Below are 12,579 nucleotides of genomic sequence, written 5' to 3' on the forward strand. Positions count from 1 at the left end.
TACAAGAGCAGGTCAGAAGCTAGGTGTTTTAGGGCCAGTCAATCACCTCATCTCTGCTCAGTTCCTGTACACCATCTACTTGGGTGACACTACTACCTCACAGTGTCAGGGACCCGGGTTCAAGTCCAGCCTCAAGTAACTGTCTGTGTGGGGTTTGCACATTCTCCCCGTATCTGCATGGGTTTCCTCCGAATGCTCTGGTTTCCTCCCACAATCCAAAGTTATGCAGGTTAGGTGGACTGGCCAAGCTAAATTCCCCATAGTATAGAATAGGAGGGTTATAGGGGAATGGGTCTGGGTGAGATGCTGTCTGGGTCTGTGTGGACTTGTTAGGTTGAAGGCTCTGTTTCCATACTGTCGGGACGCTATTAAAAAAAGTCAGGAGTATGACTCCAACAAAACTCAAAAAAGGCAGATGACATGGTAAAACTACCGTGTGCATGTTCTGCCCTCAGCCACACACCATCCTGGCTTAGAACTATGCTGTCATTCTTTCACTGTCACTAAGTCAAAATCCTAGAACTCCCCTCAAAACAGCAAGGAGGCAACTCACTACCGCCTTCAAGGCAACGAAGGATGGGCAATAAATGCAGCTTAGCCAGGACACCCATACTCCATGAACAGATTTCTATTTTTAAAGTCAGGTTTGCAGATCATAGTTATAAGGATAGAGTTTGCTAGCTTTCTCTTCACACTGCATTCATGCAGCTGTTACATAGCATTTACATCTCAGCTATACACAACCTATACTTTTTTGCTGCACCAATTGCCACTTTTTTTGGCTTTAGCCAAATTAATCTCTCCTGCCCCCATATCCTTTCAGAGACCTTCCTTTACTCTACTTCCCATCCCTACCTCTCCTGCAAATGATGTGAAAGCTTCAATACTTCTATTTGTCTTCAACTCTGATCAAAAGTCAACTACGTTTTGTACAACCTATCTACTAAAATACCTGGATCTATTTCCTGCTCTAGGAAGTGTAGGGTGTTGTGATTTAATACATAAACCATACCTTCACTTCTTTTATCAAATTTGACAACTGCAGATATTTTCACATTGCAATTCATTTATTTGGTTGTCTTAAAAGGATACAATTTATCTAGATCAATTAATTTGCATTAATGGCCAAAGCACCCAATTCTTTTTACACTGATGGAACAATGGTCTGCCCTGTGATTCATCAATGTATAAATAGAAGAGATCCTAAAATAAATGTCTGTGGAACGCCTCTGAAAATTAGCATCCATTTCTCATTTAACATTATCACAAGCAACTTATCTTTTATGCACCAATCAATACAGCTTGATACTTTGCCAATGTACCAAGAAAAATAGTCCAATTAGATTTGTATTTTACCAGCAAGCAGGATGGTGGTCATGATGAAGGAGGAGGAACAGAAGATGGGTGGTGAAAGGAGTGGGTGAGAGGCGCCATGCCACATAGCTACCTACCTGGACACTTTCCGGTGAACTCAAGGATGGGGCTATTCGCTCCTGATGGGATACACTGACTCATGGAGGGCACCTCAACAACAAAATCTGCACCCAAGTTTCAAAATCCCATACCTGGCCTCTCAGTCCACATCTTTTCATCTTCAACCATCCAAAGGAGTCAAGGTTTGTGTAAACAGCTCCTGTAAGCCACCCTACTTAGCTTTCCTCCAGCCCTCCAGCACTGCTTCTAGTCTGGGGCCTACCACAGTCCCAGTCCTGGTGGTGCTGCTGAGACTGAAGAACTTCCATCCCTCTGACTGGCCAATAGCTAGTGGATGTGGGATATCCACCTCAGAAGGTCAGGGACCATGACCTCAGGAACAAATTACCCGATGACTACATAATCCAGTCATCACTTCCATATGGACACACCCTAGAGTGTGCAGTTGGTGAGTGGGGGTATGGCCCATGTTCAAACCCAGCTGCATAGTCATTATGGCATAGTTAGAGAGTTCCAAATAATTTTCCCTCAGAGTAAAAGAGCTACTCCCCACATCACCGCCGCCACCACCACTTCATCCCAATAGCATCTCGTCCAAAACCTTACAGCTGTTTTCTTATACTGTCAGCTAATGGAAAAGAAGGTTTTTTTCAAACTTATCTTGCCTACACTTGTCATAATCTTGTACACCTTTAGCAAATGTCGCCTCAATCCCCTAAGAAGAAAACATCTTTCTCAATTTTACATAATTGTTCAATTTCCTTTCTCTACATCCATTCCGGTACATCTTCCTAAGCTTTACAAAAGTTTTGCATTATTTTTCTGCTTCTGTAATCAATATCCCTGTTTACAAAACCCAAGATTGCATGTGTTTTGCCCATTACCATTTCAATATGTCATACCACCTTCAAAGGTTAATGGTCCCAAACCCAGATTCTTGACTCTATACAAATTTTGGAATTGAGCCACTAAGTATATATTATCTCTCCTAATTCTATCTGCCAAAATGCATCACCTGCACTAAATATACTAAGTATACACTGCACTAAATTACACCCATCTCTTCTGTTAGCTAATCTAGTTCCAGTTCTGTTTGGCTCATGTCATCCTTGCTGTTTACCATAACTCCAAGTTTGGTGCAAGCAAAAAAAAATTCAACTTTTTCTCTACGAGCCAATATTCTATTCCTATATGTGGTCTTGATGTTAATTATTGGAGATTTCCAAAGTCTACCATCCTCCAGTTTGAAAACAATTCCTTACCACAACTCACGTCCCTTTGTCAATGTTTTATCCAAGCTTAAACTGGCCTTTCTGTTGCACAAAATTCAGTTTTCTTTACATACATTTACTGGTACTTTTCAAACTCTTAATGAAATCCACATACACAGCATCCATCGCATTCCCTTTACCAATTCTTGGTTACTTCAACAAAATTTAGACAAAATAACCTGTCCTTCACAAATTGGAACTAGCTCGTCTTCATGACTCAACCTCTCTAACTAACTGAAGCTGTCATTCACGTCAACTCAGAACCTGACCCGAAACATCAACTTTCCTGTTCAGCTGATACTGCCAGGCCTGGTGTGTTCCTCCAACTCCACACTGTGTTATCACCCATGTGAACTGATTTTTAAATGCTTCTTCATTAATCAATCCTTGCAACTTATAACTCATCTCCTTCCTCTCCTGTCCTCCTTAACTTCCTGAATACACGAATGTTTGTGTAAAGACGAGGGAACTAATTCTCTTGTGGTCTAAATGTTTCATTAATAAACCCTATCTTTGATTTCATCTTAAAAGATTTTGCTACAAGTTTGTCTTAAAAATTATTATCCAAAAACCAGAATTTGGAACTGTCTTTCTGTGTACCTCAATAGAGCTTTACAGTTAAAGGAGAAAGGAATAAATCAACCAGTACTTCAGAATTCAGCAGTTATGTATCCTTCTCCTTTTTCTGTTTCATTATATGTATACCTTTTTTAATGCCCCTTCAGGACTAATGCTGATTGATCCAATTGCATCATACACTTTCTTCACAATACATGAAAGGATCTTCAGTGAATTTAAGTTCGTTTGTGTTTGTTTATTTAGAGAAAATGACAAACAGACAGTTTCATCTTTTCTTTTAACCCAAATCTCAATGAGCTTTGAAAAATCACACCAATGGGGTTACAATCTGCTCACCTTTCTTTCATTTTTATCTTTTCTCCCATCTTTCTTTCCCTTTTTCTTCAAACTCAAAATCTAACAATATCACAACTTCGCTGCACTCAGGCACCAGACTAATTGGTCTCCAAGTTAAGCTCTCTACTCCTTTTGACAGGAAATATAAAAAAAGACAGAATAATAAACAATGCATCAAGAGTCTGCAATTTCCAACCTGTTCCTGTAGAAAGTGACCATTCCCATAATGTCTTTGACATCCTCAGGGTGTCACCAAGTGTTCTGCAGCTAATGAATTACTTTTGAAGTACCATCACTTTTTTGGCATATACACAAGCACAATTATTTACAAGTCCCACAATCAGCAAATGCAATAATGATATGACAACCTGTTATTGAGAGATGAAACCAGCAGAATACCTGGTCATTCTTCAACAACAGTAACAGCAGGTAGGCACAACATTTCTTTTGAAAGACAGCCCCTCTACTCCAGTGAGTCTCAAACTGTCAACTTTTAGATTCATCCTGCAGTGCTACAACTGAGCTCAGTTAATAGTGAGACCACAATGCAATACTGTGAGCTAGCTGGAGAATATAGAAGTAATTAACAAACGATCACTAATTACAAAGGATGCTCAAAAAGAGGGCATCCATTCTTGCAACAGTTAAGTTATTAAACAAAAGCATTAAGTTTGCACCAGCATGATTCGTGTTTCTCCAAATAAAGGATCAATAAGATTAAATACTTGTCTTAAATTTTCCATAAATAAGAAATATCAGTTACATTAGTCATCTACTGACCAGTAAATCAACTTACTTTTAAAATCAATTGCCTAAAAATGTCACATTCCATCAACTGATTTGGAATCCTTCATCAGGAATTATAATGTACATAAGATTTAGGAACTGATACATTGCTGGACGCATTGACAGATATTTAATTAACTGTGGTCCACATCAACCACTTCAATTAATCTGTTACCTGTCATATTTTGTTCCTTGAATCAAGCCAGGAATTGTGAGCAATTTCTTTAAAAATGGTGAGTATTACAACGGGAGTGGTATAAGATCCTAGGTTGGGTCAATTTAACTAATGGCTTTCTATTGGTCGAGTGATCTATGCAAAAAAAACCCACACCGAGCCTGTTTTCTCCATTGAAAACATTTCTGCCCATGAAGTGGCATTGATTGATCATCAAAGTCAGGGCTTCAGGTCCTAAGGTTAAAATTAATAAAAATACCAGCATCTCCAACTGAAATTCTTGATAAATGGTTCAAATACTGTGGTATAAAACAGTAGAGATAGAAACTTCATGAGGTCATGTTACATTTCTAGTTATGTATCCCATGGTGTAATTTCGGGGCCAATGACCTGGTGAACTTTAATTTGCACGCAAAAATTAAATCAGAGGAGAGAACCTCTGAAAAAACCTGAAAAAAAAATAAATAAAAGTTATGTAGGTTGATATCACACCAACAAACTTTATACTTAACCAGCACACATCTTGTATACTGTTGCACCCATGGCTTAACAAATTAGGACCTATATTTCAGCCACTCAACCTCTGAAATGTAACAACATTATCCCTTCTCAGTTGCCTTAAATCAATTTATTTTCTCTCACCTATTTTCTCAAATAAAATGTTCCTTCTCTCTAGATTTGTATCTTGTTCATGTTGCTTGCCTTTTCTGCAATGCTATTTCCCCAGTTTTCAATTGTTTTTCTTTCCGAATCCAAACAAGATGACTCCAAAGTCTAGTAGGATCATCCACAAGTCACAGGCTAAGAACACCACAGATTAGAAAGAAAAAAAAGTGGGAAAGAAAAGTGAATGAAATGGTTAATTTTGAATGTTGCAACACACATGGGATTCAAGAATTCTATCAGTGATAATGGGAACTGCAGATGCTGGAGAATCCAAGATAATAAAATGTGAGGCTGGATGAACACAGCAGGCCAAGCAGCATCTCAGGAGCACAAAAGCTCACGTTTCGGGCCTAGACCCTTCATCAGAGAGGGGGATGGGGTGAGGGTTCTGTAATAAATAGGGAGAGAGGGGGAGGCGGACCAAAGATGGAGAGAAAAGAAGATAGGTGGAGAGGGAGGGAAGATATAGGTCAGTCCAGGGAAGACGGACAGGTCAAGGAGGTGTGATGAGGTTAGTAGGTAGGAGGTGGAGGTGCGGCTTGGGGTGGGAAGAAGGGATGGGTGAGAGGAAGAACAGGTTAGGGAGGCAGAGACAGGCTGGACTGGTTTTGGGATGCAGTGGGTGGAGGGGAAGAGCTGGGATGGTTGTGTGGTGCAGTGGGGGGAGGGGACGAACTGGGCTGGTTTTGGGATGCAGTGGGGGAAGGGGAGATTTTGAAGCTGGTGAAGTACACATTGATACCATTGGGCTGCAGGGTTCCCAAGCGGAATATGAGTTGCTAATCCTGCAACCTTCGGGTGGCATCATTGTGGCACTGCAGGAGGCCCATGATGGACATGTCGTCTAAAGAATGGGACGGGGAGTGGAAATGGTTCACAACTGGGAGGTGCAGTTGTGTATTGCGAACTGAGCGGAGGTGTTCTGCAAAGCGGTCCCCAAGCCTCCGCTTGGTTTCCCCAATGTAGAGGAAGCCACACCGGGTACAATGGATACAGTATACCACATTGGCAGATATGCAGGTGAACCTCTGCTTAATATGGAAAGTCATCTTGGGGCCTGGGATAGGGGTGAGGGAGGTGGTGTGGGGGCAAGTGTAGTACTTCCTGCGGTTGCAGGGGAAGGTGCCGGGTGTGGTGGGGTTGGAGGGCAGTGTGGAGCAAACAAGGGAGTCACGGAGAGAGTAGTCTCTCCAGAAAGCAGACAAGGGTGGGGATGGAAAAATGTCTTGGGTGGTGGGGTCGGATTGTAGATGGCGGAAGTGTCGGAGGATGATGCGTTGTATCCGGAGGTTGGTGGGGTGGTGTGAGAGAACGAGGGGATTCCTCTTTGGGCGGTTGTGGCGGGAGCGGGGTGTGAGGGATGTGTTGCGGGAAATGCGGGAGACGCGGTCAAGGGCGTTCTCGACCACTGTGGGGGGAAAGTTGCGGTCCTATAAGAACTTGGACATCTGGGATGTGCGGGAGTGGAATGCCTCATCGTGGGAGCAGATGCGGCGGAGGCGGAGGAATTGGGAATAAGGGATGGAATTTTTGCATGAGTGTGGGTGGGAGGAGGTGTATTCTAGGTAGCTGGGGGAGTCGGTGGGCTTGAAATGGACATCAGTTACAAGCTTGTTCATCAGGGAATTCCATCGCCTATTCCCAATTCCTCCGCCTCCGCCGCATCTGCTCCCACGATGAGGCATTCCACTCCCGCACATCCCAGATGTCTAAGTTCTTATAGGACCGCAACTTTCCCCCCACAGTGTTCGAGAACGCCCTTGACCGCGTCTCCCGCATTTTCCGCAACACATCCCTCATACCCCGCCCCCGCCACAACCGCCCAAAGAGGATCCCCCTCGTTTTCACACACCACCCCACCAACATCCAGATACAATGCATCATCCTCCGACACTTCCGCCATCTACAATTCGACCCCACCACCCAAGATATTTTTCCATCCCCAACCTTGTCTGCTTTACGGAGAGACCACTCTCTCCATGACTCCCTTGCTCGCTCCACACTGCCCGCCAACCCCACCACACCCGGCACCTTCCCCTGCAACCGCAGGAAATGCTACACTTGCCCCCACACCTCCTCCCTCACCCCTATCCCAGGCCCCAAGTTGACTTTCCATATTAAGCAGAGGTTCTCCTGCACATCTGCCAATGTGGTATACTGTATCTATTGTACCCGGTGTGGCTTCCTCTACATTGGGGAAACCAAGCGGAGGCTTGGGGACCGCTTTGCAGAACACCTCTGCTCAGTTCGCAATATACAACTGCACCTCCCAGTTGCGAACCATTTCCACTCCCCGTCCCATTCTTTAGACGACATGTCCATCATGGGCCTCCTGCACTGCCACAATGATGCAACCCGGAGGTTGTAGGAACAGCAACTCATTTTCCGCTTGGGAACCCTGCAGCCCAATGGTATCAATGTGGACTTCACCAGTTTCAAAATCTCCCCTTCCCCCACCGCATCCCTAAACCAGCCCAGTTCGTCCCCTCCCCCCACTGCACCACACAACCAGCCCAGCTCTTCCCCTCCACCCACTGCATCCCAAAACCAGTCCAGCCTGTATCTGCCTCCCTAACCTGTTCTTCCTCTCAACCATCCCTTCCTCCGACCCCAAGCCGCACCTCCATCTCCTACCTACTAACCTCATCCCACCTCCTTGACCTGTCCGTCTTCCCTGGACTGACCTATCCCCTCCCTACCTCCCATCCTATACTCTCCTCTCCACCTATCTTCTTTTCTCTCCATCTCAGTCCGCATCCCCCTCTCTCCCTATTTATTCCAGAACCCTCACCCCATCCCCTATCTGAAGAAGGGTCTAGGCCCTAAACGTCAGCTTTTGTGCTCCCGAGATGCTGCTGGGCCTGCTGTGTTCATCCAGCCTCACATTTTATTATCTGGGATTCAAGAATCATGCATGTAAATTATTTCACAATCCATTTTTCTATCCTTTATCTCTTTCAACTGAAAAGAATCAAACTTATGTGCAAATTCTAATTTATTTTGACTTGAGAACAAAATCTGATGATAAAACCGAACGTCTTTCTCTGTAAGTAATTTGTTTTAGCCATTCAAACTTAATCATTTCAGCAGTGGAGAATTTCCTAAATTGAAAGTGAATGTTTAGTGAAGTGTTTATCTATCCTTGTTATTTACTGGCATTAAAGATAGACGACAAATCAGTTACACACCTCACTGCGGAATTACTTATGACTGTTGAGAATATTCTAAAAAAAGCTAATTACAAGACAGCACTCCTGCTTATTGCTCCTGTCTGAAATCTTCTAATTAGACTGTAATAAGTAAATTATCTTTTCCATGTTTATTACACCATCACTACAGGAGTATGACCATGCTTTGTCTCAAAACCATATCTTGAATTTCAGTGCAGATTTCTACAGTGAAATCTATTTGAAGAAGAAACACCCAGCTACACTGGGTAGTTGATGTGTTATCTTCCAGGTGACAGGAATGCACAGTCTTTATGTTGTCCCACTACTCCATGGGTCACAACATAAATTTAATCAATCGTTTTGTACAATAGAACTTGCTGGGGGAAAAAATGCACGTTTTGATGATGCTTTTCATCTTGCGCTCATCAGGGAAATTCACAAGAATGCCAAGAAAGGCGAAAAACAACCTTTTTATCGCGTCAGAGATAATGGGAACTGCAGATGCTGGAGAATTCCAAGATAATAAAATGTGAGGCTGGATGAACACAGCAGGCCAAGCAGCATCTCAGGAGCACAAAAGCTGACGTTTCGGGCCTAGACCCTTCATCAGAGAGGGGGATGGGGAGAGGGAACTGGAATAAATAGGGAGAGAGGGGGAGGCGGACCGAAGATGGAGAGTAAAGAAGACAGGTGGAGAGAGTATAGGTGGGGAGGTAGGGAGGGGATAGGTCAGCCCAGGGAAGACGGGCAGGTCAAGGAGGTGGGATGAGGTTAGTAGGTAGATGGGGGTGCGGCTTGGGGTGGGAGGAAGGGATGGGTGAGAGGAAGAACCGGTTAGGGAGGCAGAGACAGGTTGGACTGGTTTTGGGATGCAGTGGGTGGGGGGGGGAAGAGCTGGGCTGGTTGTGTGGTGCAGTGGGGGGAGGGGACGAACTGGGCTGGTTTAGGGATGCAGTCGGGGAAGGGGAGATTTTGAAACTGGTGAAGTCCACATTGATACCATTAGGCTGCAGGGTTCCCAGGCGGAATATGAGTTGCTGTTCCTGCAACCTTCGGGTGGCATCATTGTGGCAGTGCAGGAGGCCCATGATGGACATGTCATCTGGAGAATGGGAGGGGGAGTGGAAATGGTTTGCGACTGGGAGGTGCAGTTGTTTGTTGCGAACTGAGCGGAGGTGTTCTGCAAAGCGGTCTCCAAGCCTCCACTTGGTTTCCCCAATGTAGAGGTAGCCGCACCGGGTACAATGGATGCAGTATACCAAATACTCTTTATCGCGTGAGAGGACGGTGTTGATTGTTGGCAAATGGGCTCTGAATGGTATATGTACTGCCATCAAGAATGCATCAATCCATAATGATTGACTTGTAACTGCCAGGATTCCTTTAGATTCTAAACTGGGCAAGCTGACTCTCACCGGTTACAGCACTGCGCTGAGAAATGAACTACCAAATATTTTGCGAATTGAAATAGTTGCAGTGCTCTGACCAGAGTTAACCTGCCTGATTTAAAATCTAAAACAACGCCCAGCAGATAACTGTCGATCATTAACTGCTGTGTTCCCCAAGGCAATGCCTGTCAAATTGGCCCATGTAGACCAGTCACGAGACATGAGATCTTGGCAGATGCAGCTTGCTTAGGAAATGGCAGGAAGTCTTCTGATTGCTCACAACAAAGGTGCTACAGAAGCAGGAGAGATGAGCCAAGAAGCTCCAGAAGACTTTCTCAAACTGAAAAGCAAACCTTTCAGCTGCCTGCAGAATATAGTTGAAGCAGAACAGCTAGAAAACCCAGTCAGATGACCCCCAGTAAGTATTCAGTAATTAGCTAAAATTATGTGGTTTCCAAGAAATGTCTTGTTAAAAAATTGTCTCAAAGTGCCTTTTCATTGATCTTTAAAAAATTAGGTATCTACACTGAACTCAAAATTAATCCAGTTTATGAAACCTAATCCAAGTAAAAAGTTCTTATTTTGCAACCTAATATCAATCCTCAGAACTTAGTGAAACTAGATAACACTTTGGTCAATCTGTTCCTCACTCAACCACTTTCCAACACAGTGCCATTAGATGAACATGACTGATGCCACTGCATGAAGCTTCTTCTGACGAGAATGATTTTTCCCTGTTTCAGTTCATCATCTTCTTCCTCTGAATTGTCTGCGGTATGCATCACTTACTGAATGCCGCCATTCCCCTGTGAGTAGTTAATTACAATGACAGTATGAATTACAGCTGAAACTGCTGTGAAATATTCCGCAGATGTACCTGGGTTTCATTGACGTATTATTGCTGGTTCAACCCTGCTGCCTGAAATAGTATTCACATCTTCTAAACTTGTTTACTTCCTATTTCTTCTGTCTGTAACTCTCTGGTTGTACCGGCACCTGTGTGCAGTATGAGATGATAGACTATAAAACATAGGAGCCGAATTTAGGCCATTCAGCCCATTGAGTCTGCCCTGCCATTCAATCTTGGCTGATAACTTACTCAACTCCATTCTCCCGCTTGCTCCCCGTAACCCTTGATCCCCTTGATAATCAAGAGCATTTTTATTGCCATCTTAAATATATTCAATGACCTGGCCTCTGCAGCCTAATGTGGCAATGAATTCCATAGATTCACCACGCTCTGGCTGAAGAAGTTTCTCCCTATCTCCATTTTACTCTAAGGCTGTGCCCTTGGGTCCTAGTCTCTTGCCAATGCAAACATCTTCCCAAAGTCCACTGTGTCCAGGCCATTCAGTATCTGTAAGTTTCAATTAGATGGCCCCCTCATCCTTCTAAGCTCTGTTGAATATGGAGCCAGAGTCCTCAAACATTCCTCACGTGTTAAGCCTTTCATTCCTGGGATTATTCTTGTGAACCCCCACTGGACTGCCCCTGGACCAGTATATCCTTCAGAGGTATGGGGCTCAAAATTGCTCGCAATATTCTAAATGTGGTATGACCAGAGCTTTATAAAGCCTCAAAAGTACAAGCCTACTGTTATATTCTAGTCCCCTCAAAATAAATTCCAGCATTGTATTTGCCTTCCTAACTACTGACTCAACCTTCAGGCTAACCTTAAGGGAATCCTGGACTAGTCCCTTCACACTTCAGGTTTCTGAATTATCCACCCATTTAGAAAATAGTCCATGCCTCTATTCTTCCTACCAAAGCGTGTGACCCCACACTTTCACACATTGTATCTGGATAATCCAGGCTGCCATCTTCAGCAAGTCCTCCATACTTTGTTATTACTCTGCAGAACGTCACAGTTGTGCCACAAGGTAACTAGAACTGTTTGTACAACCAAGAATATTTCAATGTAGCAGATACCTGCTCCAAAAGTGAATCACTTCCAAGAACAAAACCCCTATGAAGACTACGAGCCTGATCGTATGGGAAGGCAGTGACATAATGGTAATGCCACTGGACTAGTAATCCAGGACCCCATGCTAATGTCCTGGGGACTGGGTTCAAAACCCACCATGGCAGACGGTGAAATTTGAATTCAATAAAAATCTGAAAGCGAGAGAGCTCACCTAATGGTGATCCTGTAACCACTTTCACCTGTTGTAAAAACCCATCTGGTTCACTCATGTTCTTTAGTGGTGGAAATCTGCTGTTCTTACCTAGTCTGGCATACACGTGACTCCAAACCCACGTAAATGTGGCTGGCTCTTAATGTCAATTAATTGTGTATAACAAATGCTGACGTAGCCAGTGATACCTACATCCCATGAACAAAAAAAAAGTGAACACCTCAGTGCAATTTAAAGATGAATAAAATATGAAACTCACAATTAAATCCTTCAAAGTCTGACCATACTTCCAAGACATCCAACAGATCATCTTTTTGATAACGGTCATCCATGACGCCATGAATCAGAGTCACATTTTCCCCAGTATTCAACCAGCAGACTTCTGGCTGACAAAATACTCTATTTCTGAATTAACTGCTGTTGGGAAATGACAATGCCAAGAACATAATTTGCTTTCACTTTAACTGGAACAAACCTGTATCCATTTTGTTCTTCCACTAGTCAGAAGTAGTCATAGGACTCTAACAATAACACATAATCAGACCACAACAGATTACATTTGCTTTCAACCACTCTTCGCAAAAACTTTAATTATAATTTTGGGTCTTAAATAAATTCTTAGTTTCCAATGTTCACTGC

The 12,579-nt window shown here is 43.5% G+C and overlaps 1 protein-coding gene across 1 annotated transcript in view; it reads right to left on the reverse strand.

Annotated features, from left to right (window-relative positions):
* kcnt2 (potassium channel, subfamily T, member 2) overlaps nucleotides 1-12,579 on the reverse strand; it is a 702,110-nt gene that overhangs the window by 519,025 nt on the left and 170,506 nt on the right. The gene's annotated exons all lie outside the window — the stretch shown is intronic.

Source organism: Stegostoma tigrinum, chromosome 8 (assembly GCF_030684315.1).
Source record: "Stegostoma tigrinum isolate sSteTig4 chromosome 8, sSteTig4.hap1, whole genome shotgun sequence".
NCBI classification, from domain to species: domain Eukaryota; kingdom Metazoa; phylum Chordata; class Chondrichthyes; order Orectolobiformes; family Stegostomatidae; genus Stegostoma; species Stegostoma tigrinum.